This window comes from Podarcis muralis, chromosome 2 (genome assembly GCF_964188315.1).
Source record: "Podarcis muralis chromosome 2, rPodMur119.hap1.1, whole genome shotgun sequence".
NCBI classification, from domain to species: Eukaryota; Metazoa; Chordata; class Lepidosauria; order Squamata; family Lacertidae; genus Podarcis; species Podarcis muralis.
In genome coordinates, this window is record NC_135656.1 from 109,791,323 (window position 1) to 109,807,447 (window position 16,125).

Here is a 16,125-nt window from a genome sequence, read left to right on the forward strand (position 1 = left end):
CTTCTCCTACCCACCTCCTCCTCCTCATGAAGCCTGTTTTCCAAGCCTTATGAGGAAATGTTGCTCTCCTCTGCACACGTTCCAGTTTGTCAACATCCTCCTTAAATTGCGGTGTGCAGAAATGGATACAGTTAGTTACTCGGAGTCATCACTGTAGTGACAACAGGAAAACCTGTTTTCCCCTTTTCCACTTCCTTTGCAATCTCACCATTTCAGCTCTTCGGGATTGAGGGTCGGGAAATTCTACGCTTTCCAGAGAAGAGCTGGCAATCCTCTGCCTATCTGGTTGCCTAGCATCTACGCCCCCTTCTTGGAAACTCTCTGTGCTTGCTCTGTCTCAGTAAACCAATATCTTGGTAGGAAAGGGGGGGGCTGGGTCTGCTTCCTCCTGCAGCCGGTCATATTCAGAGTCAGAGTCTTTCTTCCATCTCCTCCCTCGCTTGACTCCGCCACGCTCCTGACCCACACTTAAGGGGCCATTACCAAGATTTTAGCCCTTGCTGGATCTAGGAATTAGCAGGGTCTCAGGCATGCAGCCTAGCCCCCCCCCCCCACACACACACATCTCCTCTGCTAAACTTACAACAATATCTAATTGGGAAGCTACTATGCAAATATAGGACCACCCACTGGCCTGGCATTGAGAAATAGAGAGTAGCAGATGGCTACTGTTAGCTCCCCTCAGTCTCCTCTTTCCCAGGCTAAACATACCCAGCTCCTGCGCCTCATTAAGCTTGGTTTCCAAGCTTTATGAGGAAATGTCGCTCTCCTCTGGACACCTTCCAGCTTGTCAACATCCTCCGTAAATTGTGGTGCCCAGAAATGGACACAGTGCTCCAGGTGAGTGTTATGTATTGAAGTTCTCACCCTGGCCACCAGGGGGTATTGTGTATATAGTTTTCACTCAGGTCCACGTCAGTTAGTTTAGGCGGCAAACTCTGGGGTGTTGTTGACAGCTGGCTGCCTATAAAAGCAGGACGGCTGAGCTGTTTGAGTTCAGTTCAGTTCCAGCTTACTACTGTATAAAGAACCACTTGGAGAAATCTCTGTGTCGTCTGCTATGTCCACCCACTACTTAATAGTGAGGTCTGGCCCACTTTAATAAAGGTGTCTGGCACAAAAACCTCCGAACGGGTCTGCCTAAAATTTGGCAGGCTTAATCCAGAGAGGCTCATATTTCTGCAAATTTCTTCCACTTTTCTCTGAAGCCTGAACAACAGTATAGCCATTTTTTTTATTCCCCACTATATTGAATGAGGGGGTGAGAACTTTGGGTTGTATTCCTAGCAGTGCCAAGAGAACATTCTGTCAGCACCAGGATTTCTCCTTGCACAAGGGAACATTCTCCCCCTCTCCTCCCTCACGACCCCCAGAGGGATTCTAGGAGTCTCCCCAATCAAACAAAGCCGTCCTTATATTATTGTAGAAATGTTTTTTCTTCAGCCGTCAACTCTTCCTCCCCCCCTCCTCCTTTCCCCAATCTCCCTCTCCCTTTCCTCCCCCTCCCCATATCCCCCCTCTATACATTGTATAATTTTTTCTATTTTGGCAGAACCACAAATTTTGGTCTGAGGATTTGTGCTTTCCCCTCTGGGTTTCCTAAAAAAATAAAAATAAAAAGCCACCTTTGGGAATAAGTCTTCTCTGTCCTGTCCTGTTAACTGTATTTATTTTTTCCGATTTCAGCTTTAAATTGGTGCTTTTCTTGAGTCAAAATGAGAGAGAACCCCTAAATATTTTTTTAGAAAAAGAGCACTGCTTATATTATTTTAGAAATGTTTTTTCTTCAGCCCCAAACCCTCTCCCGCTTCCTCCTCTCCTTCTCCTTTCCCCAGTCTCCCTCCCCATCTCCCTTTCCTCCCCCTCCCGATATTTCTCCCTCCCCCAATATATTATAGAATTCTTTTTACCTTCTGGCAGAATCAATCCAGCGCCAGGTTCTGCAGTGTAGGAACAAGTATCTGTTGCCTACCAAGCCCACAAGAAGCAAAATAGAAACTGTTTTCAAAACGACTGGTTCCTGCTACTCATCGCCTCTTCCTCTCCCTCCCGTTTCCTCGTTATCGCCAGCGAAGTACTAGTCAGCCGTTTCTGACTCCAGCTCCTCCTGCCCAGCCTTTAATCTCACCCCCCAGCTTGAATCTAGAGATTGTTTCAATTGCCCAAAGCAGGGGTCTGCAACCCGCGGCTCCGGAGCCGCATGTGGCTCTTTTATACCTTTGCTGCGGCTCCGGGGCGGATACTAGCGAGGGGAGGAGGCGCATTGTGCGCCCCGACACTCCCCACTGTGACTCTGACGTCGCATGGGGATGGTGCGTGCATTAGTCACGCACTGTCCCGACGTCACCTTCCCGCCCGCCCGCTACATTGTAAGGGGCATGTACGCTGGTCACTGTTTTGAAGGGGAGTGAAGAACACACACACACACAAAGGTAACTTGTTAATTTAACGTTTATTTCTATGAGGAGGAGTAATTCTGAGGGGTCAAACAAAGAAATAATAAAAAAGTGACAAAAAAGTTATTTTTATAATGACGAGTTTTGCGGCTCCCAGTTTTTTTTCCTTTGGAAAAGGGGCCAAGTGGCTCTTTTTGTCTTAAAGGTTGCAGACCCCTGGCCCAAGGTCTTCTGCCTTGCTTCAGAGAACAGTGCAACCCTCTCAGAGGCTGAAGACATTCTTGGGCGCGAAGTGTAAAACAATTTTTAGCATGATTTAAAATCAACCCCACAAACAAAGGGCAGGACCTCCCAGTGGGGAGTGTGGTCACCCTCAATGTGCAGAAAGAGAAACAGCTGCTGAAGTCCTGCTGCCAGTTGGCAACTTGGCGATTGCTGAGTTTGAGACTAACAAGTGACAAGCTTGCTTGAAGCAAGGGAGGTATTATAGTAAAAGAAAATTAAAAGTGTTATAATGGCAGGAAAATGCCTGTGGAAAATTAAAAAGAGCATTGGTTTCTATAATTCTATAGAATTATAAAGCAACTGGCAGACTTAGCTACACAATAATGTTTTTAGCTGGCACCAAACTTGTTTATTCAGACCGCTTTCCAGCAGCTGCAACTAAAACCGATTCCAGTAATGTCTGTTAGTTGATTGAAGCCAACAGGGCAAGCCAGAACTAAAAAGGGTGGAATTGTCCTCCTCGCCTCTGGCACAAAGACTGATTTTTTTTTTTAAATCTCTTATGTCTATTCTTACTTGCCTTTTCTCCAAAAGAAATAAATGCTATACAGGGGCAGAGAAAGAGGGGTGCGGTGGGTGTGCGTCACCCCGGGTGTCACCACTGAGAGGGGTGACAAAATGCCAGGCGGCACTCACCAAGGGGCCTGTAGAGACACGATGGCTTGGGCACCCGCAGGCTCCACACTGCCCCAAACGGTCTGCCTGCTGCCTCTCCCACAGGTGTAGGGGAGGCTGAGTGGGAGGAGACAGGCAGACTCGCCCCGCCCTCTCCCTGCCCCTATGGGCAGATCACCCCACCCTCACCCCGCCCCATAGCAGCTCACCCCACCCCTATAGTGGCTCACCCCGCCCCTATGGCTCACCCCACTCTCACCCTGCCCCTGTAGTGGCTCACCTCGCCCCTATGGGCAGCTCACCCCACCCTCACCCTGCCCCTATAGCGGCTCACCCCACCCCTATGAGCAGCTCACCCCACCCTCACCATGCCCCTATAGCGGCTCACCCCACCCCTATGAGCAGCTCACCCCACCCTCACCATGCCCCTATAGCAGCTCACCTCACCCCTATGGGCAGCTCACCCCACCTTCACCCTGCCCCTATAGCAGCTTGCCCCGCCCTTAACCCGGCCCCAATATCAGCTCACCCCGCCCCTCACCCCACCCCTATGGGCAGCTCACCCCCTCCCCATCCTCATCCTGCCCCTATAGCAGCTCACCCTGCCCCTATAGCGGCTCACCCCACACTTATGGGCAGTTCACTCCGCCCTTGCCCCGCCCCTATGGGTGGACTGCCCTGCTTCCGGGCGCGCCACCCCAGGCGCCTGAGCGGCTTCCTCATCTGCTGACGCTATGTAAAAATCGCAAAGAATTTCTTTTTGCTCTCTGGCTGGCTCTCCTTCTCTTCCTCTTTCTGCCATGGAGGGGAAGGAGGGTCAAAGCAGCCTCCCTTCAATGACAGCGGCAGGAGGAGCCACTGGCCATTGAAGCCTTGCAGCTGCTTCGTTCAACTCCCCCCCCCCCCCCACGATGTCCTAACGTCATGCATGCGATGCTGGGAGACTATGTGTGTGATGTCATTGCCCTCGCAAGCTGGCACCTCTGCTTCTCTTCTTGGGATCTACACTGCCAAAGGTAGAGATATCTGAATCCAGGAAATGACCCATACTTATAGGGCCATTGCCAAGAAGCTGGCTGGCTATTCCAGCAATTGAACCTCCTTTTGATTTCAGCCCTTGCTGGATCTAGGAAGAGTCTCAGGCATGCAGGCCCCCTCCCCGTCCCTGTCCCCCGCTAAACTCACAACAATATTTAACTGGGAAACTACTATGCAAATACTGTGCAAACATAGTTGTTGACAGAAAGGGTGAGAGTCCACAGTATGATAACATTTCACCCTGAACCACCCACTGGTGTAGATGGAAAACATTGGTATACCTATGAAATGTTTTGACCACACAGTTAAAAAATGTATGTGAGGGATCCATCTGCATGTGATCACCCCCATCTAGAAGCACTTCACTGGTCTGCAGCCCCAGCCCAAACCTGGGAATCTTTTCAGCTGAGAGAGACTAGTCACACCACTCTCACATCATGAGTGTAATATTAATGATATATTTACTTTTACACATACATCAAAAGAGGACAATGGAGGCTAGTGAAGAACAATTGTCTGCCATTTCTCTGCCCTCCCCTCCCCACCCATTTGCACCTGCACAGAGCAAGGTTCCTTCAAGGGCTGGGTGATGGAACGCTTTGGTGAGGCAGCTGCTGTTTTCTCTCCTATAGGTCCCTGCACCCCCGTTGGAAACTGGCTCTCCTCTATGCACATCAAACTGTTCTTTAAGCTAGACTATGCTGTACTATGATGAGTGGAGGAAACTGGACAATGTTCTCTGGAACAGTATCTGAGCAGCAATCTGTCAGAAAAGCCACACCAGATTGGAGGAAGGGGACAAAGAAAACTGACCCTACAACAATCATTCCTCTATTTCCCTCAGTCTGAAGGTGAGCCGATAAGGTTGAACATTATGAGAACACGGAAGATAGTAAAAGTTAAACATTGACATGCTCTGTGCAGTGGTGCAATAAGGAGATTTTTGCCTTTGAACTTGAAGGTCTTAAAGGGACACGAACTCTTAAATGGCAATGTGTACTAACTACAGTGGTACCTTGGGTTAAGAACTTAATTTGTTCTGGAGGTCTGTTCTTAACCTGAAACTGTTCTTAACCTGAGGTAACACTTTAGCTAATGGGGCCTCCTGCTGCTGCCATGCCGCCACGGCACAATTTCTCTTCTCATCCTGAGGTAAAGTTCTTAACCCGAGGTACTATTTCTGGGTTAGCGGAGTCTGTAACCTGAAGCGTTTGTAACCTGAAGCGTATGTAACCCAAGGTACCACTGTACTTTCTATGGGAAAGCGCACCTTTACTTTTAGTCTATCACTTTTGCTTCTGCTCATTCTGCTGCGTGAGGCCCATGACCTCTGCCCCAACATGGAACAAACAACTTAAAGTTCAACCTTGGTCAGGAGCCTGAAAAAGCTGTTTTGATCTCATTAATCTTAGCAAATATAAATATTACCAGTAAACATCAAGCTTTTAACCCAAGGTACACTTTAAGTCAGTACAAAACACTATGGTTTTGTAGCCTTATGAGGCTTTGCCCTCGGGTGGGAAAAATATTGCGCCTGGGAAAGGGAAGTGGGAGTCAACAGACACTCAAGGAATAGTTTTGGAGAAAAGGCTTTTTATTTCTACCATCCATGAACTGGTAGAAGGAGCAAGTGTGATAAGTCACAAAAAGCATGCACGAATTCACAGTCATGTGCACAAGCATATATACCCCTTTCCAGTTCCCTCCTCCTTTCTCATCCCTCAGGAGTCCTGCCCCATGTTGAGGTTCCTGAGCATGTACAGAAAGCTGTCTTGGGACTATTGTGGACTCTTGGCACCCTTCCCAGGAAAGGGGTTTCAGAGTGTTCAGATATGTTTCAATCTCTTGTTGTGGCATGGTTCCCGGACAGAAAGCAAGTTGCAATGTGGTTCTTTAGCAAGGCCAGAAGGCATGAGAAAGGCCTGAGAAACTGTAGCACCCTGCTTGTGGTTAACGCTTAGCTGGAATGAAATATTCAACGCAGCAATAGAGAAATTAAAATAATAATTTATTTGTCAGACAAATAAATGAGAGGCACAGTGGTATATGGTTACCAAGCTCTGGCCTGGCCTCCTGCCATTATGGCCAGCACTTATATTCCCTTAATCCAGCCCCCTTTGCTCCTCCTTGGGCTGCCTCTGTCCAATCAGCCTGGTTGGATTTCCTATTGGCTGATTGCTATAACCAATCCTAAAAGATACACCCATATCCTCCTGTCCTTATATGGAACACAAAGAGCTATATATTGTTACATCTATAAATGACAAATAAGTAGTAATATATCTTACATGTGTCTCAACAAGGAATCTTAATTACCAGCTCACCTCTTGCCCTCCTTGCCCTATTGCCTTCTAAAACAAATGGTTAATCTTAAATTTTTATCTTAAACATATGTCAAGGATCTTGAGTTTCACATCAACATTGAAAGATCTCCTTCATTTGAAGGTTTCTAAACAAATGCCTGACAACTATATATCAGGACTGCTTGGATGGCGTCTCCTGTCTGGCAGGGGGGCTAGGCTGGTGGCTGACTTAATTTCAGGATAAATACAACTCTTACAACTATATGAAATAAGAATCTAGCATTTCTTAAATCCTTTGCATAATTACATCTATGCCAATATACTTAATACACAACACAGGTAGCCTCTTAAAAGGAATAAGGCCTTTGTAAAGTAGAAAAAGGAACTCAGTAAAAAACAGCTTCAAAAGAAGCCTCTTCAGTCTACACCCCCCCCCTCAGCCAGCTGCTTTCCCCATTAGCTCTTTCCAACATTTATTGCCCTTCAACTCTCTCAGTTTAAGAAAGAAACAGCTTTTAGAAAAGATTTCCCAAAAATGCTCTTTTTCTGCCAGCTAGATGCTTCTCCATTGCTCTTGGCCTTTTAACCTTTGGAAAGAAGATCTGGCTCATTTTACTGGGAGGCACATTGGTATTATTTTACTATTTACTCATTCCTAATTATGTTTATCTCTGCCTTTTTTATCTTCTGTAACATGTAGGGTCAATGTCCTCGCTCTTAGCCTGTAATTCCCTTTTTACGACTTTGAGAATTGTTTTCTGCTATAAATCAAGGGGCCCCTTGTCTAGGAGGAAAACATTGCCAAAGTTTCTCTAAGCAGCTGGCATGAAACATTTGAAAATCTAAGCCCATTTAATTTAGGAACCTGATCAAGATATAAGCCAATATAAGTCTTGATTAAAAATGCAGTCTATATTCAGATGCCACATTCCCCCCTTTCAAGCTCAAGGACCTTCATCCCAAGTGTCCTTGATAGCTTGACCTTCATCATGTTCCTGAGGTAAAGCTCTGTATAGGGCCATGATATGAGGTAGAGTTTCATTTGAAACCATCTTGCTAATTGTACTTCTAAAACATGAAATGATACATGGCATCATACATAAAACCATTACCACTACTGTCAAGAAAAACAAGCAAGACAATAGTATCCCTTTGAGTCCTGTGACATTAGGTAACCAATTGGTGAGCCATCCCATATCCCATCCTTCCCATGTTTGTACTGGGACATGTGCTATATTCTCCATCTTTGTAGCCAACACACGGATTGCCTCACCATTATCAGAAATGTTAAAGCAACAGGCATTCCCTGTCAAGTTCAAGACTCCACATAGGCCTCCCTGCCTGGCAAGTACATAATCCATTCCCATTTTCAGCTGCAAAATGGCGGCTCTACTTTCATCCAACTGTTGTGCAATAAGTCTCAAACTCTGGGCCGTTGCATTGGTTACAAGTTCCACTACTGCTTGCAATCGAATTATTCTGTTTAGATTATAAATAGGATCCCGTGCCCCTTGTATGAGCTCACCAGGATTCCAGGAGGCAGGATCATAATAGGCTATAATGCGCTCTGGCGGCCAATCATCAGTACCGCTCCAACTTTGGGTACTTCCTCCTGCTATACGAGAAATATCAGCATTTCTTCGTGTTCGCTTGGCCGAACTAGTGGGCATAATCCACATTGGTGGTAATACCCATCCCAGGAAACAAGTCCCACTCCATTTGGAAGGGAGTTTCTTGTATGCCCATTCTCCACATATCCACCACAACCATCGGGTCTGAGGTTTTTGGTACGTGGAGTACAGAAGGCGAAATATCAAAAGGGGTAGAGAGTTCACAGTGCAGTATGTTAGATTGCCTTTTTCTGTCACAGTTATGTTCCATACCACTTTCCATGCATGAATAAAAGGAGGTGCACAGGGCAAGGTATTCCGAGTTCGATAGGTAGTACCGTGTGCCCAGGTATGACTATTCTTAATATAATCCCAAGTATAGTGGCAATGAGAAGAGCCTATCATGGTAGAATCAGCTGCATCTGATGATTTATGTACACAGAATTCCCCTTGTACAGGTATAACTCGTAATGGTTTAGTTGAGTTCCATCCGGGGAAATTCTGTATTTCTGTTTGGTGTGGCATTTCGCTTACCATACCAATGGCATCTAATGGTATCGGTAATAAGGGCATACCTCCCTCTGAATCATCTGGCCCAAGAGAGCAAACAAGGCAATTGGTCCTATTTGCAACATTGGCTACCATTTCAGCTAAACCTACCCACATATTGTGGTCATGGCTGAATCCATATTTAGCAAATTTGGTCAGATTCAAGGACCCTTCCCCTTCCCAAGGGATCAGGATTAATAATAAAATCATGTTGATGTCTAGCATATGCATTCCTTCCACAAAAGATTACCTTATTGTGATAGCAAATAAATATTAGTCCCAATATAATTCCCCCAGTGACAGAAATGGGGAACCACCAAGACCAAAACATATATCCCGAGGATCCCCAATGAGTAATATCTCTGATAATTGTTCCACAAGGGGGGGGCAGTCAATCAATTGTATAAGAGAATCTTCCCTTTCACAATCGCTGGTTCAGATGCTCCTCAAGCTTCAGGCGTGCGCAGGTCAGCCAGCTTCCAGGTTGTGGCTGCAGCAGGCCGGTCGTCTAATGTTGCCCGTGACCTAGCCCGTTCCCGGTAGGGCTAGATACAGGGGTTTTTGGAGAGAGTCAGTTTTAAAGGATTAGAGGGGTCACCTTTGCACGTCCAACTGCCTTCGGACTTCTTCAAACGGGAGTGATGAATCCAGGGGGTCACCTCAGCTACCTTCACCGCGGTTGGAGTAGAGAGCAAGACGGTGTAAGGTCCACGCCACTTAGGTGCAAGTGGATCACGTTTCCACTCTTTCACCCATACGCTATCGCCAGCCTGGAACTGATGAATCGGCTCGGCAATGCTGCACGGCGTGCGCTCGAGGGCCCACCTGTTAAGAGAAACAAAAACACGGGAGAGAGATTGCACTTGTCCCTGTGTCACATGGTCTCCTATTTGTTTAAGATCAGCTGGAATATCCTGAACAAAGGAGGGCGGTCTCCCATACAGGAGCTCAAAAGGTGACAACTTAAGTCTTTTTGTGGGTGCACACCGAACACGAAACAGTGTTATGGGTAACACATCTACCCTCCTGAGACTTTAGACATATTAGTGGGCTTCTGGCATGCCCTGCAGATAACTTGCACAAGCGTCTGGCGGTAGGTGGTAAGCCTGGCCAGGTGAATTGCATTGTTTGGATCCCAATTAGGATCTTCCAAGGGAAAGTTGTCCTGGAGATGACGGTCAATATTATAAATATTTCCCACTCTGGCCTGCTCACGCAAATATATCTGTGCCTTTTTCAATTACGTCTCTCCTTTCCTCAGTGGTGAAAAGAGTATTCAGGAGCTGGCGACAATCTGTCCAAGTAGGACTATGAGTATTTACTATTGAAGTCACCAAGTCCATCATAGCCTGAGGTTTTTCTGCGAAAGATGGGGTGTGTGTTTTCCAATTCATCAGATCCGTAGTTGTGAATGGAATGTACTGGAGAGTCGAAGTTCGAGGTGGCCTTGGTCCGGGTTGCCAGTTAACCAGCACAGGCTCCTCAAGTGCATCAAATACTCTTCTGAGAGGGGCTACTACGTGATCTTTCTCTTCGCTTTGCTCTAGGGGCCTCAAATCATAGGGGATGGTATTTGTCCCAAGACGTTCTTTTAGCAGCTTTATACGCCTGGCTGTATTGCTTGCTGACCGATTAAGGTCTCCCTGTAACTTCTGTAATAATTCTCTAGGACTTGGATGTACAGGGGTTTGGGGTAGGCAATCAGTTGTTCCACTAAAAGAGACTGTAGATGGAGTTCTACTGGGACTCACAGATGGAATAACCACTTCTGCTTGGGCTTCATTATAGGACTCCAATGCCTCCTGAAGATATTTATCATAATCTATCAAGGAATCAAGTTCGGTGACTCCAGCCCCATTATTCATTCCACTTTCTTGCCTTGGGGTTACAACTGGTGGAGTGTTTGGATTAGGCTCCCTTCGATGTGGAGCATAGGGTGGAGGTGGAAGCACCTCTTCCTCTGGTCCCTCAAAAATGGGTTTGAGTTTATTTGGCAAGATTCCTTTCCTAGCTTCGGCTTTTACAGCCAATAATTTGCATCGTTGGACTTTGCATTCCCTTATCCATGGAGGATTTTTATTTAATGTGCTCAGCCAAGAATCTATATATGAAAATTGTTCTGGGCACCCTCCAGTTTCTTTGGTGATGTTAGACCAAAGTTTGCTTACTAAATTTATATCAAAAGTTCCCTGAGATGGCCATCCAGTATTTTGTTTTGGCCATTCTAGTTCACATAACGTTCTCAAGCGCTCTGGCGTCATTTTGACTCCATATGCCCCTGAGAAGGCTTTCTTAAAATTATTTAACATACATTCAAGAGGTGTATTTCCCCCCTTTGAACCCCCAACTCCCATTGTATGGCCCTGTGAAGTATCCACTCAGTCACTCACACACACGCTTCGTGGGTTTCCTTGCCTAGTGAAGTCGCCTTACTAGGAACCGAAGTACTGCCCACTCCACACTCAGGTCAGCTACAGATTGCTCTGTACTTTCTCACACATACAATGCGCTAGATACTTCACCACACTCTACCTCCCATTCTTCCCTTTTCCCCCACCAGACCACCATCTGATATACCCAACCACCTAGCGTACTCAGTTCCCACTTACTGAGACGCAGAAGTTTGATCAAGACTTCTCTTCCTCCCAATTAATTGGAGGGCCAAAAATCCCTTTGTGCACTTACCCTTGGTTGGTTCCGTTTCCCCCCGGTCCGTCGCCGCCAGTGAGCAGGGTATCAGACAGACGAGACTTCTGCGTTCCCCCTGGAAAAATTTTCCAGTGCGCGCTGGGTAGGCAATCAGTTGTCTTCTCTCTTGTACCCTGTCCAGTAAGGCGATGGGGCTGCGTTCCAGCAGACCACTTATCCGAGTCACAGGCGCACCATAAAATGTAGCACCCTGCTTGTGGTTAACGCTTAGCTGGAATGAAATATTCAACGCAGCAATAGAGAAATTAAAATAATAATTTATTTGTCAGACAAATAAATGAGAGGCACAGTGGTATATGGTTACCAAGCTCTGGCCTGGCCTCCTGCCATTATGGCCAGCACTTATATTCCCTTAATCCAGCCCCCTTTGCTCCTCCTTGGGCTGCCTCTGTCCAATCAGCCTGGTTGGATTTCCTATTGGCTGATTGCTATAACCAATCCTAAAAGATACACCCATATCCTCCTGTCCTTATATGGAACACAAAGAGCTATATATTGTTACATCTATAAATGACAAATAAGTAGTAATATATCTTACATGTGTCTCAACAAGGAATCTTAATTACCAGCTCACCTCTTGCCCTCCTTGCCCTATTGCCTTCTAAAACAAATGGTTAATCTTAAATTTTTATCTTAAACATATGTCAAGGATCTTGAGTTTCACATCAACATTGAAAGATCTCCTTCATTTGAAGGTTTCTAAACAAATGCCTGACAACTATATATCAGGACTGCTTGGATGGCGTCTCCTGTCTGGCAGGGGGGCTAGGCTGGTGGCTGACTTAATTTCAGGATAAATACAACTCTTACAACTATATGAAATAAGAATCTAGCATTTCTTAAATCCTTTGCATAATTACATCTATGCCAATATACTTAATACACAACACAGGTAGCCTCTTAAAAGGAATAAGGCCTTTGTAAAGTAGAAAAAGGAACTCAGTAAAAAACAGCTTCAAAAGAAGCCTCTTCAGTCTACACCCCCCCCTCAGCCAGCTGCTTTCCCCATTAGCTCTTTCCAACATTTATTGCCCTTCAACTCTCTCAGTTTAAGAAAGAAACAGCTTTTAGAAAAGATTTCCCAAAAATGCTCTTTTTCTGCCAGCTAGATGCTTCTCCATTGCTCTTGGCCTTTTAACCTTTGGAAAGAAGATCTGGCTCATTTTACTGGGAGGCACATTGGTATTATTTTACTATTTACTCATTCCTAATTATGTTTATCTCTGCCTTTTTTATCTTCTGTAACATGTAGGGTCAATGTCCTCACTCTTAGCCTGTAATTCCCTTTTTACGACTTTGAGAATTGTTTTCTGCTATAAATCAAGGGGCCCCTTGTCTAGGAGGAAAACATTGCCAAAGTTTCTCTAAGCAGCTGGCATGAAACATTTGAAAATCTAAGCCCATTTAATTTAGGAACCTGATCAAGATATAAGCCAATATAAGTCTTGATTAAAAATGCAGTCTATATTCAGATGCCACAAAACAATGGACTGTTCTCTACCTTTGTTACAGCAGAGCGGAATGTTTCTGATGCTTAGCTGCTGAGAAAATGATTTTGAAAAGCTTTGAGAAGCTTTGAGCCTGCTTTGGTGGGGGGTGACTTCGGGCCTAGGTGGGGTCACCTGTCTTCACCTTCCTTCAGTTTTTCTGTATAGGAAACTCTCCAAGACACTCACAAGAATACTTAGCAGCATTTTTGCTTGAGTAGCACCTGAGTAGTTCTTCCAGCTCAGCACTGCCCTGAAAAGTTGATCTGATTTCTTTCTGCAGGGCCTGTAAGACAGTTGTTCCGCCTGGCCTTTGGCTTGGAGCCAATTTGATTCCCTCCCTCCCTCTCTTTTTTCCTTTCCTTCTCCTCCTGCGAGGAGGCTACATTTTAATATTTTAATGTTTCAATCTTTTAATGTTGTATTTTAATTTTGTTTTTAAGTTGTAATCATTCAACCTGTTTTTATTATTGCTTGTAAGTTGCTCTGAGCCCGGCCTTGGCTGGGGAGGGCGGGGTATAAATAAAATATTATTATTATTATTATTATTATTATTATTATTATTATTATTATTAAAGGTGAAACACAGTGGGTGGAATTGGGTATGTGTCAAGCTGATCATTCCATCAACACAAACATTTTCAGATGGAATTCCCCCTCCCCAGATGGAAATATCTCCCCTCCCCTCCCCCATGCACAATGTTCTAGTGTTCTCTTGACACCCCAGAGCTGATTTGGAGTGGGGGGTCATAGGGGGTATGCAGGGTGGGGGTGGGGAGGAAATGCCCATTTTTAAAAGAAGGGACATAAGCCTCTTCCCTTGCTCCTCAGATTGGCTGAGACCTCTCTGCAGCAGTGACACTCAACTCTGCTACTTTCTGGGCAATTTCATGTTATTTTTTAACTACAACCAAACTGGTGTGTGTGTGTGTTTCCATACCCTTCAACATTTCTCCGATGAAAATAGGAACGTCCCATTCCATAATGATAATTTTACTATTTATACCCCACACATCTTACAGAGTTGCCCCAGCTACTCTGGGCAGCTTCCAACATGAATAAATAATTTTAAAAAAGAAGAAATATTAAACACTTAAAAAACAACAACACCTCCTCTATACAGGATTGCCTTCATATGACTCGGGGGTCAAACAACTCCATACCCTCCAATATCTCTCCAGTGAAAATAGGGACATCCTAAGGAAAAGTGGGACATTCTGGGATCGAATCAGCTTTTCTAAATCAGGGACATCTCTGGAAAATAGAAACACTTGGAGGGTTTGGGTTTCACAGGCCACCAGAAATCACCTTGGATTGGGTGGAGCACCAATTAGACAGTTGGAGGCCGCTCAGAGTGGCTGGGGAGGCCCAGCCAGATGGGTGGGGTACAAATAAATTATTATTATTATTATTATTATTATTATTATTATTATTATTATTAACACCCCACTTCATGAGATTGCACCATTTTTCATGCTTTTTCCGCAAGGCAGGTCCAATGGTTTATGAGGAAGTTGGCATACAGTAAGTTGTTCTTCCTCAGAAGGGAAATAATTAATAAATGAAGGAAATGTGACTCGTTCTATATTATTAAGAAGGAACAGAAGTCTACATAGAATTAGTAAGGAGATGATGGTGGGTGGGGGTTATTGAGTTGTTCTTTTTTATTTTGATTATATATTCTGTGTTTTTATATCGTGATTTTATCCTGTGAACTGCCCTGAGACCTGCAGATAGAGTGCGGTACACAAATTTAATTAATTTATCCAGGAACCACCTGGTTCTGGAAAACACCAAATCCCAGCTCTCCTAGGGGTTCAAGATGGACCTCCTACCACTCTCCTGCTCTGCTTCCTTTCTCCATTCAAAGATGGCTTTCCTTTCCATAAGACAACATCCTGTCTTAGTGGCGCCCACCCTGTGGAACGCCCTCCCATCAGATGTCAAGGAAATAAACCACTTTCTGACTTTTAGAAGACTTCTGAAGGCAGCCCTATTTAGGGAAGTTTTTAGTGTTTGACCTTATATTGTGTTTTTAGTATTCTGTTGGGAGCCGCCCAGAGTGGCTGGGGAAACCCAGCCAGATGGGCGGGGTATAACTAAAAAGTTATTATTATTTATTATTATTTTCAGACATAGGTTAGTGTTGCCCTATGTCCGGGATTTCCTGGACATGTCTTCTTTTGGGGGGACAACCTGCCCATCCGGGTGGATTTTTGCATTTTACACAAAATGTCCGGGTTTAGGGATATACCATATATATCTAGGGGTTCTTTTGAGGGGCACACACATGCCACGGAAGAGTGGGAGAGGGCAGGCGCTCTTCAGGGCCTGCCACTCTCCACCCTCTTCATGCACTGCCTGGAAGTGCCACAGCAGGGTCTGCACAACCACCACCACCAGGGCTGCCACACCGCTGCCAGCACCAAGCCACCAAATCGCCAGGCCTGCACTGCTTCTGCCAGGTGGAGACCATGCCGTACCGCTTCTCCTGACGCTCCCAGAGGGCTGTGAAGGAGGATGACTGGAGAAAGGTAGGTTAGGGGGGGCGGGGGCGGGGGACAGAGATGTGGGATGGGGAGGGGAGGGGGAATGCCCCAAATGCATCTGGGTTTTTGCAGTTCGGAAGATGGGAACCCTAACATAGGTTTCCAAACACAAATAGCTTACTAGGGAAATGCTGAAGTCACAGAATCTGGCTACCAGGCAGGTTGTTTTGTTACACTGGTCAACAACAAATTTGTTGTCTGCATTTTTTCAGCTGATTTAGGATGAATCTGATGCACTGAATCCAAAAATCACATTGGTTTTGCTCAATCAGGTCAAGTTTTTGAGCTATGGCCACATGTCTTTTTTTACGTTTTTGTTCACATGTACGCTTGTGTGGAGCATTTTAGAAGAAGTTGGTGGGGGTAAAATGCCTTGTCAAATAATTGTTTTGATTGGAAATTATTATTTTAATGACAAGAAGCATTCAGGTCCGATAGTTCTGGGTGATTATGTCGAAAAGGGATCAGTTTGAAGTCATAAAACCTCAAAATCTTCCATAAATTGGTCCAGCAAAGCATAAAGTTGGGGGATCAAAACTAAGTTAATGGGGCAGCCGCCCCGCGAAGTATCCTGATCTTCAATC

General features: G+C 45.3%; 1 protein-coding gene and 1 long non-coding RNA gene across 6 annotated transcripts in view; one reads left to right on the plus strand and one right to left on the minus strand.

Annotated features, from left to right (window-relative positions):
• Window positions 1–16,125, minus strand: part of LOC144324883 (C-type lectin domain family 2 member A-like) — a 110,782-nt gene that overhangs the window by 10,259 nt on the left and 84,398 nt on the right. The window contains exon 1 of one of the 5 annotated variants that reach the window (XR_013392028.1): window positions 1,911–2,171. The exons of 1 other annotated variant lie outside the window; for it this stretch is intronic. The gene's annotated coding sequence lies outside the window, so the exon portion shown is untranslated. Of the gene's footprint in view, window positions 1–14; window positions 532–1,910; window positions 2,181–3,317; window positions 3,415–16,125 lie in introns of those variants that run through there. 3 more of the 5 variants (XM_077925222.1, XM_077925220.1, XM_077925224.1) reach the window with 3 other exon arrangements.
• The window catches only part of LOC144327049 (uncharacterized), a 34,088-nt gene continuing 21,648 nt past the window's right edge, over window positions 3,686–16,125 (plus strand). The window contains exons 1-2 of the long non-coding RNA XR_013392029.1: window positions 3,686–4,312; window positions 4,967–5,185. This is a non-coding gene — a long non-coding RNA (uncharacterized LOC144327049). The remainder of the gene's footprint in view (window positions 4,313–4,966; window positions 5,186–16,125) is intronic.